This window comes from Bidens hawaiensis, unplaced genomic scaffold, assembly GCF_021521415.1.
Source record: "Bidens hawaiensis isolate Kalapana, Puna unplaced genomic scaffold, B.hawaiensis_p1.1 tig00000326_1, whole genome shotgun sequence".
Lineage (NCBI taxonomy): Eukaryota > Viridiplantae > Streptophyta > Magnoliopsida > Asterales > Asteraceae > Bidens > Bidens hawaiensis.
Genome location: NW_027491025.1, coordinates 5,904,662 through 5,919,087, shown reverse-complemented (window position 1 = coordinate 5,919,087; position 14,426 = coordinate 5,904,662).

Sequence of the window (14,426 nt, the reverse complement as noted above, 5' to 3'; positions counted from 1 at the left end):
AGATAAATATATATTTGATTTAATATAACAAATAAAAATAGTTTTAAAAAAAATGTAAACTGGATCTGCTGTGACCCGGGTTCGAACCCGGGTCTCCATGCCCACACAACACATACACAACCACTGGACCAATTTAGTATTGTTGTTGGAGGATGGAAACTGATAATTATAAACAATAAATCCAACTTCATCTTCTTCACATAAACCGTAGGTTCTTAATTCTCCAGATTCGTTTTAGGTTTGAAATATTTAGGTTAGGGGTTTTGTTTTCCGGGTTAAAGCAAATCATAAACATGTAACAATTACCTCAGATGGTGTCGGAAAGAGGTTGAACGAATAGTTGACCGGAGCCGATAACATAAGAACAAATTGATGGTATTCGCGAGTTTGTTTGTGTGATTTTAGGTTTGTAGCACGTTTATGAATAAAGTATGACGCTATTTATAGTTGTAGATTGTCCGTTGGATTTTTAATACTAGTTATTGAGATTTTAATAAAATCCGGCGGTTTGGGGTATGAATCCGAACGTTGTAGTGTGTTATTACGAGTAATGGGTCTTAATTAAGCATTAATATGATGGATAAACGAGTTTATATCATTAAGATTGATTAAAAATAGCGTTTTGAAGTGTTTTAATGGCTCGCCGGAGTTTCCTCGCCGTCGCCGGAAAAACGTGAGAGAGGTGGGGAGGACGGCTGGTGCTGCTGTTTTATTATTATTATTAAATATTTACACTTTCAGCCCCTAGACTTTCATATTTCTTTTAAATCATAATTAAACAATAGTTACCATTTGAACCTTGAACTTTAGAATATATTTAATAAATGGATTACAAGTTAGCATGTTTTGGATTATTTGCATATTATACTTGGATAGCTCGGGATTCGTTTAGGTAAAACTTAAATTACCGGAGTTTTGTAATTTAAACGACACGTATAGGAATCGACTGAATTATAAGTTGAATTATCGAAAAGTTATTGTATAGATAATAAACAAACACTACGAATACATCGAGACATCAAAACGTATCGGTTGATGAACATAATAGAAAAACATAAGATGAAACTTGAAATATATATTTATATTTATACATATATTTATAAATAATACCGAAAATTTAAAATGGGTCGGATTTTCGGGTTTGAAAAGTAACGAATGTTACAGGACTTACAACTTTTGGAAATTTCTTCCCGAAATTAAAATAAAATAAATATTTAAAAAAATAAAAATGAATATACAGGGTTGTTAGAAAATTTTACAATTTTATACATACATAATTAAAATAAGATAACGTCGATCTTTGAATGAACCGAAAGAACGCCACAAATAGACAATATGACAAGGGCACTTATATATAGGATGTACCAGCGGCGTATCCACCATGCCCTTATCATATTGTATTTGTCCCGTTTCTCAAAATCATTCCAAGTTCCGAGTTATTTCACACAACTGGACTTATTATATTTTTCATGCGAGGACTTTGATAATTACATGTCGACCCATAATTACCTCTACCGTCGGATGGTCCATATAACTTGCTCTATTGTGTGGTTTTAGAACATAAACTTTAGATAATTAAATAAAATTCATGTTGAAAATCATAAATAATGAATTAAAAGGGTAAAAACATTACAAAACACAGTATTACCATTCAAGTCAAGGACAATGCGAAAACGCTAAGTCAAGTAAATGGAATCATCGTGGTCTAAACCAAGTAAACAATGTTAAAACGAAATAAACAAGGTAATGAAATTAAAGCATGAAAACATTAGAATTATGAACGTCGTAACATGTAATTGAAATAATGGGGTCGAGAATTATGTGGTAAGTAAACGTAGCATTTAACCAACGAAATATGAACATGTAAATTGTTATCGCATTGGGTTCAAGAATAGCTTAAATAAACGAAACTTTTAACTATCAAAATATCATGATGTTTAACAAATGGAAATCTTCGAATAAATTGCAGCGCAATTAGCGGTAACATTGAGATGAAATAAAGTGTCATTACAACATATAAATTTATAATTTGAAATAAAACGGATAAACGAAATTCTATTATCACAATATTTAAATCCATTAAGTTTTTGAAGAGAAAGTTCCAATAGCAACCTTGAGTTTATCAAAGTAAACAATTGAAATTTCGAAATCAAAATAAATCGTGAGTTTGAGATAAAAAAAACGAATTAATTTAAATAAAAAAACATTGAGTGGAAAGAGAACAAACGAATAACCAAAACAATTTATGTAAAAATAACATAACATAAACTTAGCATTTGCATGGGACAAAGTCCCGGTTCTAAATAAACGACTTCGTCTGGAGAGAACCGGTCGCTGATAGTCAAAAGTAAAATAAATGAATAATGGTTTCTATTAGATAACTATGTACACATACATGTTCATAGTTCAAATTTCCACTTAACGGTTACGTTGATGAGAAATTGGTCTTAGACCCCGAGATAACAAACGTAAACCGAATCACAAAATGCGACCAAGAATGATGTACGGATTTGCGTTTCATAAATTACAAACAAATAGGGATCAAGGACCAATGAAAAATCGAAATAAAATTCATAAACAATACTCTAAAGAAGTGAATAAAAATCACTATGGACAAGTTTGAAAAATACGTGAAGGAGAAGTTAAAGACAAGAAAATGCAACTTGCGACGTTTGTCTTCTCGAGTGTCGGTTTCTTTGTGGTATGAAAGTTGACGTTGGAGGTGGTGCCATGATTTCTTAGCCGAAACTCATTGGCTTAAACGAAGGGGAAAGAAGGGAAGGGATACAACATATATTTTAATTTAAGAAAATCGGTTGTAAATCGTGTTTTTTTATATCTCATGGTGAAATAAGATTTATTCTATTTTTTATCTATGCAAAAAGTTTTTAGCTATCGCTAAGAATTACAAGTTTTATGAAATCTTAAACGTAAAAACAAATGTCTTCTTTCGGCCAATGACATAGGAAAAATAATTGTCTAATTACTTGACTTGTTGAATGAAAAATAGTTTCAAAATGGCTCAAAACTTGTTTGAAGCAAATATTTTACTTTAAATTATATTAATAGTAGTGACGATGATACTAGTAATAATAATAAAAACATTAACAATAGTAATAATAAAAAAATTAATAATAACAATATTGATAATTACCGTAATAATAATAATGACGGTGATGGTACTAATAACAATAGTAGTAGTAATATTAGTAGTGATGGTAACATTAATAAATTTAATAATAATAATAATAATAATAATAGAGATAATAAATTCTTTTTAAAGAAAATCCTTTTGACTGACAGTTAAAAATAACTGGGAATTTGGGATTAGGCGCGAGGGTTAGTAAAAGAAATAAAATGTGTTTGCGTAATAAAATATAGACGAGTTTGATGAGTTTTGTAAAGATCTAAGTATTGAAATCGGAAAATCGTATAAGGTCGACAAAGGATGCGGGGTTAGGATATTTCATGGCGGAAACAAGTTAGGTCTTCCAAAGTATAGCGGGTGTGCTAGGGTCACCACAATGATAGTAGGCTTGAGGCATGAGGTCAAACATGTGATTGAGACAAAATGGTTAGGTACAGGTCTTGCAGATGGGTGAGTGGCGTTGAGTTTTGGGTAGGTTTTGACATTAAGTGGTAATTGAATCTACCACATATTGAAGTATATCAACGCTTCAGGGAAGTAATGTGGTGGAATTTACACATACTATACAAAGGGTGTGTTTCAGCGCGAGGCCTTTCGGTTGAACTTAGTTTGCGTTTCCAAAAATGGTGCTGGGTGTGAATTTGAATTAACTATAGCGATGAAGGTAGGTGCAGTCAAACGTGGGGTTATCGGGATTGTGGAGGCCGTTTACTTGATAACTTGGATTGTCATTTCGTCGGTTGAGTGCGACAACTAGGAAAACGTGAAGGCGTGATACGAAACGTGAAGAATTTGCGTGACTTGGGACGTAAATATGACACGACCAACAGATTTATCGAGACCAATCATAAGAATAAGTAAATAAATGAAGGTGCATGAAACAAAATTCAATCAAAATTGAAATTCCTATGAGTAGTCATAGGTTTTCATATTTCAAGAAACGAAAAATCTCATAAATCATATGGAAAAAGTATTAAACTTAAAAATAAATAGTGAAATCGATTTGAAAATCGAGGGTTTATATACCACCATGACTTTTTAAGTTAAAACATAAGGGTAAATGAATATGGAAATAAGGTAATCGAATTGAAATTCGACCATTCATGTATTACCATTACCTTTCGAATTTTCAATTCTAAAACGTAGTAGTAAATAAATAAAATAATATAGTAATCAAATCGAAACTCAACCATATATGTATCACCATAACTTTTTGAATTTTCTATTTTAAAATATAATAGTAAAATAACAAAGGAATCGTTTGAAATTCGGTTATTACTTTGCAAACTTTTAAAAGTTTAAACCCTAAATGAGCGTATAAATAAAGAAAACGTGTCATAAAATTTTTAAACTTAACTATTCTTGTATAAAAATGCGTAATTAAATCGAACCGAAATCTGGGTATTCAAGTACAGACTTCCAGTTAAAACACATTGTAAAACATAGAGGAGTGCAACCATATTCTTTTCACAAAGAGAACATGGTCGCGTTTGAAAACTTAAAGTTATAATTCATATGGCGTTGAAAGTGGTATGCTTTGGCTTAATAGAGTTCATGCTCTTTCCTAACTCTCCAGGTAAGCAACCGGGTCCCGCGTTTGATTGGGATTTATACGCATTACTTATCCTTAGGTTTCAATAACCTTGGTGTCAAGAGTTTCGGTAAACATGCACGTCCCCCTTACAGTTACTACATACCCGCCATAAAGAACCATCTTTAAGAGGAAGAAATATCGGGCAACCAAAAATCGAAAATCTGATTATTGAAATTGAAAATCTTTGCGTTAGGCATAAGCCTTGGACTTGTGTGTGCTTGTGTAATTGAAGTAATTGAATCATCAGCATAATAGTATTTGCGTACATGAGGCATAAACAAATCAATAATAACTAAATAATGTGCATTGAACAATCAAATTAGGCTCACATAATTTCTAATCATGCAACTTAAACAATTAAGCAAATAAACTATAACCAACTAGAACACTACGTCTAATGTCCTCTGTTATAGTCACGGATCTGATACCAATCTGTAACACCCCGGCTAAAGCGGAATACGCCCGAGTGTGACGTACAGATTGCCCAAAACACATGTGACACTATTAAGTGACAATATTATCATTAATTAATTTAAACATCAAGTACACAAGTTTGTAACAAGAAATAGAAGGAAAATACAAGAACAATTAACAACTTGTCCATTTATTTATATAGCCTAAGTTCTAGTGTCCTCGTCACGGCGGCATTCTCTAAATAAGGTACCTTTAGCATATATATAAAATAATGTCAACTAAATGAATAGTTGGTGAGTTCACACAAGTTTTGATATACATACATAAAAATCATACAATTCCATGAACAAGTCAATGAGCAAGTAATGTCCGTTCCAACTGGGATTGTGCACCACCGTACTCAGATAAGCGCAAGTAAGTGTCCTTTCCGTTGGTAACAACCAACGTACTCGGATCTGGGGTCCCTATTCGCCTCATAACATCGAAGTGCTGAGTTCATAGGGGGGCGTATGATCATACTTAATGAGGAAACCATGAGCACATAATCTTTGAGCAAGTAAGCAGATAAACACACAAGTCCATGTAACGAATTGTAGTTTGTAAATAATGAATAAACGAAATTGTAATGTTGATAGGATATATATGCTACCCCCAAAAGTAATAAAAAGGTAAAAAAAAGGGGGTGTGAGAAACTCACCTTGAAGTTGAAGACAAAGTTGAAATAAAACCGAAAGTGCGTAAATGAAACCGAAGCAATTGAACATCACGAACTAGAATTAAAAATACAAAATCAATATTAACTAACGACTTAAAAAGTAAATAGATCGGGTTGTTGGGAATTAGAGATGTTAAATGTATATATTGTTATGGAGTTGGATATTATATTGTAAAGCTTCAACGAATTTTAAATGAATTATTAATTTAATATTACCTTAAATTACTATATTAATATCAAGTTTGAATATTTTAATATAACGGGAATTTTAGCGTTAGCGGTATACTTTATTTTAGAATAAACGTTTGTTGGTTTAGAAATTATAAAGTTATACAGCGACACTATATATATCATTTTATATAATTATTTTACGAGTTTAACGAGTGTTACCGGGTTTTGAGAGATTGGTTTTTGGGTGAAAAGGTTAAGGAAATCTGAAACAACATTTGCTAATCTATAAAAATAATTTTATTTATTTTATAAAGATAAATATATATTTGATTTAATATAACAAATAAAAATAGTTTTAAAAAAAATGTAAACTGGATCTGCTGTGACCCGGGTTCGAACCCGGGTCTCCATGCCCACACAACACATACACAACCACTGGACCAATTTAGTATTGTTGTTAGAGGATGGAAACTGATAATTATAAACAAGAAACCCAACTTCATCTTCTTCACATAAACCGTAGGTTCTTAATTCTCCAGATTCGTTTTAGGTTTGAATGATTTAGGTTAGGGGTTTTGTTTTCCGGGTTAAAGCGAATCATAAACATGTAACAATTACCTCAGATGGTGTCGGAAAGAGGTTGAACGACGAGTTGGCCGGAGCCGATAACATAAGAACAAATTGATGGTATTCGCGAGTTTGTTTGTGTGATTTTAGGTTTGTAGCACGTTTATGAATAGATTAGGATGCTATTTATAGTTGTAGATGGTCCGTTGGATTTTTAATACGAGTTATTGAGATTTTAATAAAATCCGGCGGTTTGGGGTATGAATCCGAACGTTGTAGTGTGTTATCACGCGTAATGGGTCTTAATTAAGCATTAATATGATGGAGAAACGAGTTTATATCATTAAGATTGATTAAAAATAGCATTTTGAAGTGTTTTAATGGCTCGCCTGAGTTTCCTCGCCGTCGCCAGAGGTTCCGTCGCTTGAAAAACGTGAGAGAGGTGGGGAGGACGGCTGGTGCTGCTGTTTTATTATTATTATTAAATATTTACACTTTCAGCCCCTAGACTTTCATATTTCTTTTAAATCATAATTAAACAATAGTTACCATTTAAACCTTGAAGTTTAGAATATATTTAATAAATGGATTATAAGTTAGCATGTTTTGGATTATTTGCATATTATACTTGGATAGATCGGGATTCGTTTAGGTAAAACTTAAATTATCGGAGTTTTGTAATTTAAACGAGACGTATAGGAGTCGACTGAATTATAAGTTGAATTATCAAAAAGTTATTGTATAGATAATAAACAAACACTACGAATACATCGAGACATCAAAATGTGTCGGTTGATGGACATAATAGAAAAATATAAGATGAAACTTGAAATATATATTTATATTTATACATATATTTATAAATAAAACCGAAAATTTAAAACGGGTCGGATTTTCGGGTTTGAAAAGTAACGAATGTTACATCAAGCAATGCCTTAATATGTGAAAACGAGAGGCCACATGATCATTAGAGGTAGACAAATTATTGGAAAATGTAGAGATTTACATACATACACAATTTAAATATATTCAAAATGCCAACGATAGGAAAAATACTAAACCAAGTGTATTTATTTTAGACAGAGTTATTAATAGTCAATTATTCACTCTTTTGCATCCCACACGTTCGCTCACACTCGGCTTCTTTGTGTAAACTAGCAAATAATGTACTAGTATTTTCTGTGATCGCTCAAAAGCCTAGCCATAAAGCAACATTGTCATAAGCTTGCAATGGTATCTCATCATTTAACATGTAAAAGTTATATAAATCAAGAGGAGTCTAGAACGCGAAGTTTAATGAGGCTTAGAATTCGATGGTAGGAATATATGGAGGTTTATTTGTGTGTGAAGTGTTACCCTGGTTTAGCTAACTATCCAAATGTTCTCTTAATGAAGAAAAACAGACACTAGTTTTTTTTTAGTGTCTACAAACCAATTGACTCTTTTAAGGTCAGATCGTCAAGACCAGTTTTGTCAAAGATGTGGATTAAATATTCCTCAATCCTGTAGTGAACATTACTTTCAACTCTAACGGACCTTTCGAAATTGAGCCTAATAACCCCCACCCTCATTAGAAGCGTATACTCGTATTGGGATTCAGTTTGACCATTTCTATATCTTCAAGCGTGAGACCAATTTCCATAACCCATGCATTTTTCATAACGTTTGCTATTCTTTTCATAGTACCTTCGGATGTCCCACAAAATGGTGGCTTTTACTCCTTTTGACGCCACTTTTTTCTCATCTCATTGCTTAAGAGAAAAATTGTCTCCTAAATTATGTAGACAACCTAGGCTTTGCGAATTGTAGACAACAAATTAGATTGAAATTGAAGGAATGCATATCTGGTTCTTTAGGGTCCGCCGGTAAAAGACCACAACTAATTCTAAAAAGATGATAATTAACTAAAACTAAGTTCACTATTGGGGGTATAATTAGATAAAGGAGGGAAATGATTATTAAGGATAAACTGTGTGGGTTATGATCAATGAAACATGGTTAGATTTTTACTTGGTTTACTAGTGGGAAACATTTGGCTTGTGATTTGATGAAAGGGTAACTTAGTGGGTGTGTTCTATAACCTCTATCATTATATAATTTTACAGTTTATGATTATGACGAGAATATCCATGACAAGTTCTGGCAAGAATACATTTATGTGGCACACTCATAATCAAGTGAATCATGAGCATATAATGATGAATTCTCGATAAAGGCTCAAAAACGCGCTTGGATTTTTGGGTGGGTAGTTTAGATGCAAATTTATGGATAATTGGTATGCATTGAAGGTTTCCATTTAAGACAAATACTTGGTGATTTCTTAATTGTATCATTAAATATAAATAAATCATATATGTATAAAAATATACTAAAATTGCAACAATTTGTCTTAAAGTTTTTTAAAAATTTGACCCTGTTTTTACATTTACAAAATTGGTTTCATGTTTTTCGTTTCCCTATTTCTCCATTGCCACACTTTAGATACACATTGTTCTCAATGTGTGAGAATGAAGGTAATAACGAGTGGAAAGGAGCCGAAAAGCTCTCGGTTGGACCGTTGATAGTTTTCGGGCAGTTGAGATTGTTACGAGTTCCTCTTGCTAGTCTTGTAAATTACGGGTCGTAAGCGCAAAAATCAGTACCATTCATACAACTTGTATAATTCACGTTTCTAGAAAACCAAATTAGCAAGAGATACGCGTCGTAAGCTTTCGTATACGACCTGTATACATAGATAACCATTGGACAACGATCATATAACCGTTGCAAAATGATTATAAATACCCAATTAACAATCTCATTTCACTCATAACAAACACTCTCAATTTTTATCTTCTCCTAGGTTTCTGCAGAACATATTCAGAATGATTCATCCGGTTATGTTGCTTGCCGGAATAATGCTTGTGATCCTCCCCTTTCTCATTACAACCTCCCGCCTGATGAAATCTTTCCCTTCGTTGTTTTGTATTTGTGTGTTACTTTACCACTGTATTTTATCTCTATTGCAATGAGTGTATGAATTGTAATCTTTATTGTACTCATTTCAGAAATAATTTTTTTTTGAAATTTCAAAATGTTTTGAATAGAAGAAGTTTCACAGTCAGAAATACCGTTCATAAATTTCCAAAATTACTTGTCTTTTCTGCGGTATTTGCTATCTCATTTGTTCTGTCATACTCAAATCAAAGAGTAAGTAAAAGCAACCAAGCATAGATAAACATAAGTACTAAACACAAACCAGGTCCGTAAGTGTTACACATGCAAAATAAGTTCAAATTCATAACAAAAGGAACATCGCCAGGTTAGTTTAATCACGAGTACCATCTGGGTTTTGTGGAAAATTTTCCTGGTGTGTCTGTCTCGGCTCCTGTGGATCCTGTCGAGGTACTGATGTCGTGTGGCTGGTTGGAGGGACAGAAAAAGGTGGACATGGAGGTGTCTGAAACTGCGCGTTAACTACACGTGCCACCCTCTGCAACTGCTCAGCCACCCACCGGTTAAATTGCTCCTAATATATTTGACGTGCCTCTATTCGTGCAAGAACATCAACTGCTGGTACATGTGGACGAGGTGGACGGATAATAAAACGGGTAGTGTGCAATGGAGCTGTTTCAGTAGCCTGTGTCTACTGCTGGTTGTCTGGTTTTGGACGATCCTGCCGTAGCTGTAGTAGTGGTGGTGGTTGCTGATCTGACTGCCATGGGATAAATAACTGATCGGCCTTGGATGTAAGTCGTATATTTCCATCCACCAGTGATGCCAAGCTCATGTTAACGACAAACTGCCGGCTCAGTATATCTGGTAGAATCATGTCTGTTAGGCCAGTGGCTTCTTCTTTAACAGGAATATCAAAAGATTCTGCAAGTCTAGTAATATAAGCACCACCATAGAGACTCGTGGAATCTCAATGGGTTCTGTACGAGTCGAAATGTCGAGCCAGATAATGGCCTATTTGGCAGGTATCGGGTCCAATAATACAATACAAAAAGAAAAGGTCATGTTTTGTTACCCGTTATGTGCTTTCACCCCTGGAAGAGATCGTACCAACACTACTCAATGTATGTATCGGTGAAGTGGATCACGAATTTGAGATTCACAACTCGAGGTATCAAATTTTGTGTAAGCGATCTCACGCCACCAATCATTCAAATCTTCAACATGCAGTGGCTTAGCGGTCATACCTCCAAGGAATATGTCTGTCTCAATCTCATATTCGGTATAAATGGCTAACCGTGTGGCAAACTGAGCCATGGTCAATGATCGTTCCTCGCCTCCCAGCCTTAAGTGTATGCATGGTTTAGATGGATCTTCAAGTACAGTATACCGAAACGTGCTGAGGAACTCCAGAGTTAATACTTCATAACTCGGGAGTATGATATCGAAAAACCGGTGCCAAGGTGTGTCAATACCGAGGTACACTTTTTCTCTAGCTCTCTCCCCCATATCGGTTAAAAAGGGCCAACTGATAGTGCAGATTGGTTTGACAAACATATTTCTCAACCTGCTTAAACGGTCGGTGAATTCGGGTCGGTGAATCGGAGGAACTGATGTAGTTGTGGTTCGACTGGTGGAGGAGCGTTTAGGCCAACTGGTTTATTGATTACTTCATTTTCTTCATGTTGCGGTTGAGGGTTTTGTGACGAACCTCCGCGTCGTTGGGTTTGACCTCGTTTTGCAGGTCGTTCACCGCCTCTCTGAGATGGCATATCTGTAGTAAAGTGTAAAGTCAGTGTTTAGTTTATATATAGGAATAGAAGGGATTGAAATATGAGTTTATATCCCTCTTTCAAGGGTAGACAGGATGCCAAAATTTTTTCAGGTCATAAACTTAAAGAAACACGAGCCTTATAGCCTGTAAGGAAGTTTGTTCAAGCTTATGGGTCATACGTTTGAGCAATTATAATTGTTACAACCCATAAAGATCAATAAATAACGACAAGTAAATCAATTGTTATGGGTTGTAAATGTGGGACATCAGAATTTATGACCCATAGAATTGTGATTATGCAAAAAAGAAAGGAAACCAACTTTATGGGTTGTAAGTGTTATACGGATTGAACCTTATGACCCATAAAGTTCAGTTTTGCATAACAAAAAACTAATATGGAAAACCTAGAAAAAAATTCTACACAATGCATCACCTAGAACATGCAGGAATCATAAATTAATTACAAAATCTTGTTAGACTAACTTTTAATTGAACACTAGGAGCAAGAATCGAGCATGTAAGTTGGCTTTTGGTTTGGTCCGCCCTTATGGGTGTCTTATGTGTGTGTTAGGGTGTAAAAATGTTGTTTCTTTAAAAGGTCACCCATATATTTAACTGGGATTCCTTATGGGTCATAAGGATATTAGGAGAATAAACTTAAGGCCCATAAGATTGCTTTATATAACAATTTTTTTTCTTAATTAAAAATCCCCACACTTAATTTTAACGACATCCATAGTTCACGAGACCAAGAATCGTACTTGATGATTTTTTTTCTTACCAAAAATGTTTTCGTTTTTCGATTCTCAGGCTCTTGTATCTCTTGATAAAGGTTAAAATAACAATTGCACACAAAAACACACAAAATAAAAACCTCGGGTTGCCTCCCGTACACCGCCTTTCATTAACGTCTTTGGCTAGACGTGGACGCACTTTTTCAGTTCGTGTATGTTGGATTCTCCAATTCATCATGTCATGATTTTATTTTTGGAACCCTTCATAGAATAATTTTAGGCGGTGTTTATTTAATTTGAATGTTTTACCTGTCTTTTCACTTGTTATCTTAACTGCACCATGAGGAAAAACATTAGTAACAACAAATGGTTGAACCCATTTGGACCTTAATTTCCTAGGAAAAAGCTTGAGTTTAGACGAAAATAACAAAACCTTTTTCCCTTCACTAAACATTTTTCGTGTGATTGCCTTGTCATGAAATGCTTTGGTTCTTTCTTTGTAAATTCGAGAGTTCTCATAGGCATCATCACGAATCTCTTCTAACTCTTGAAGTTGTAATTTATGATAAACTCTTGCTTCGTCTATCTCCGTGATGAACTTTTTGATATCCCAAAAGGCTTTGTGTTCTGGTTCAACCAAAAGATGACAAGCTTTTCCAAAAAAAGGCGGTAGGGTGACATACCTATTGGTGTTTTGTAAGCTTTGCGGTATGACCATAATGCATCACACAGACGTAAGCTCTAATCCTTTCGATTTGGATTGACTTGATTTCTCGATTTGACACCTCTGCTTGTCCATTTGTTTGTGGGTGGTAAGCTGTAGAAATGCGATGTTCAACTACATACTTCTTGAAAGTGATCGACTGTTCAGTTGCAAAAATGCGTTCCTCTATCATTGATAAATGCTTTTGGCATTCCAAATCTGCTAAAATTATTGGACTTGAAAAAACTTGAGCATCATTAGTTTTCATGGCTTTTGCCTCAACCCATTTAGAGACATAGTCCACAGCCAAAAGTATATAAGTGTTACCAAATGAAAACGTGAATAGGCCCATGAAGTCGATGCCCCACACATCAAAAATATCACACACCAGGATAGGTGTGAGAGTCATTTGATCTCGTGATCTTAAAATCCTGGTCTTTTGACATCTCTCACATGACTTGCAAAACATATATGAATCCAAAAACATACTAGGTCAATAAAAACCAGATTCAAGTACCTTTTTGGACCAAAATGTCCACCCCATGCTTGTGAGTGACAAAAAACTAAAATTGAGGGTATCTTGCTCGTGTCGACACATCTTCTTATCACTTGATCGGCACCATATTTCCAAAGGTATGGCTCGTCCCAAACGTAATGTCTTGACTCCTTCTTAATTTTTTATCTTTGAGCACGAGTCAGATCTGAGGGAAAAGTGTATATGATCAGGCAATTCATGAGGTCAGCATACCATGGTGTAACTACTTGAGCAACAAATAGACCTTCATTTGGAAAAAAGATCTTGAAGTGGCATTGGATCATCATTGTTGATGATCCTGCTCAGGTGATCAGCCACCAAGTCGTGCTTTCCACTTTTGTCTCGAATTTCTAAATCAAAATCTTGAAGTAGAAACACCCATCAAATCAATCTTGGCTTTGCATCTTTCTTTGTCATGAGATACCTCAATGTAACGTGATCGGAGAAAACAATTACTTTTGTACCAAGTAGATATTGCCTAAACTTTTCCAAAGCAAAGACAATCGCTAAAAGCTCCTTTTAGCTAGTCGAGTAATTGCGTTGAGCTGGATCTAGGACTCTAGAAGCGTAGTAAATCACATATGGCACTTTGTCTTTTCTTTGCCCTAGCATTGCTCTCACTGCATAGTTAATGCATCACACATAATCTCGAATGGGAGGTTCCAATCAAGTGGTTGGATTATGGGTGATGTTACCAACATCTCCTTCAATGTATCGAAGGCTTCTCTACACTCTTCTGAGAAGACCAACTCTACATCTTTTTGTAAGAGTTCGCACAAAGGTTTGCTGATTTTAGAAAATTCTTTGATGAATCTCCTGTAAAAACCTGCGTGTCCAAGAAAAGAGTGTACTTCTCGTACACTTTTAGGGTAAGATAACTTTTTGATAACATCAATTTTTTGCTTTATCTACTTCTAACCCCTTTGCTAAAATAGTATGTCCAAGAATGAGACCTTGATCTACCACAAAATGACATTTTTCGTAATTTAACACAAGATTGGTCTCAATACATCTTTCCAAAATCTTTTCCAGATTATTTAAACATTCACTAAAAGATTTTCCATAAAAAGTAAAGTCGTCCATAAAAACTACAATAATTTCTTCAACATAATACGAGAAAATACTTACCATGCATCT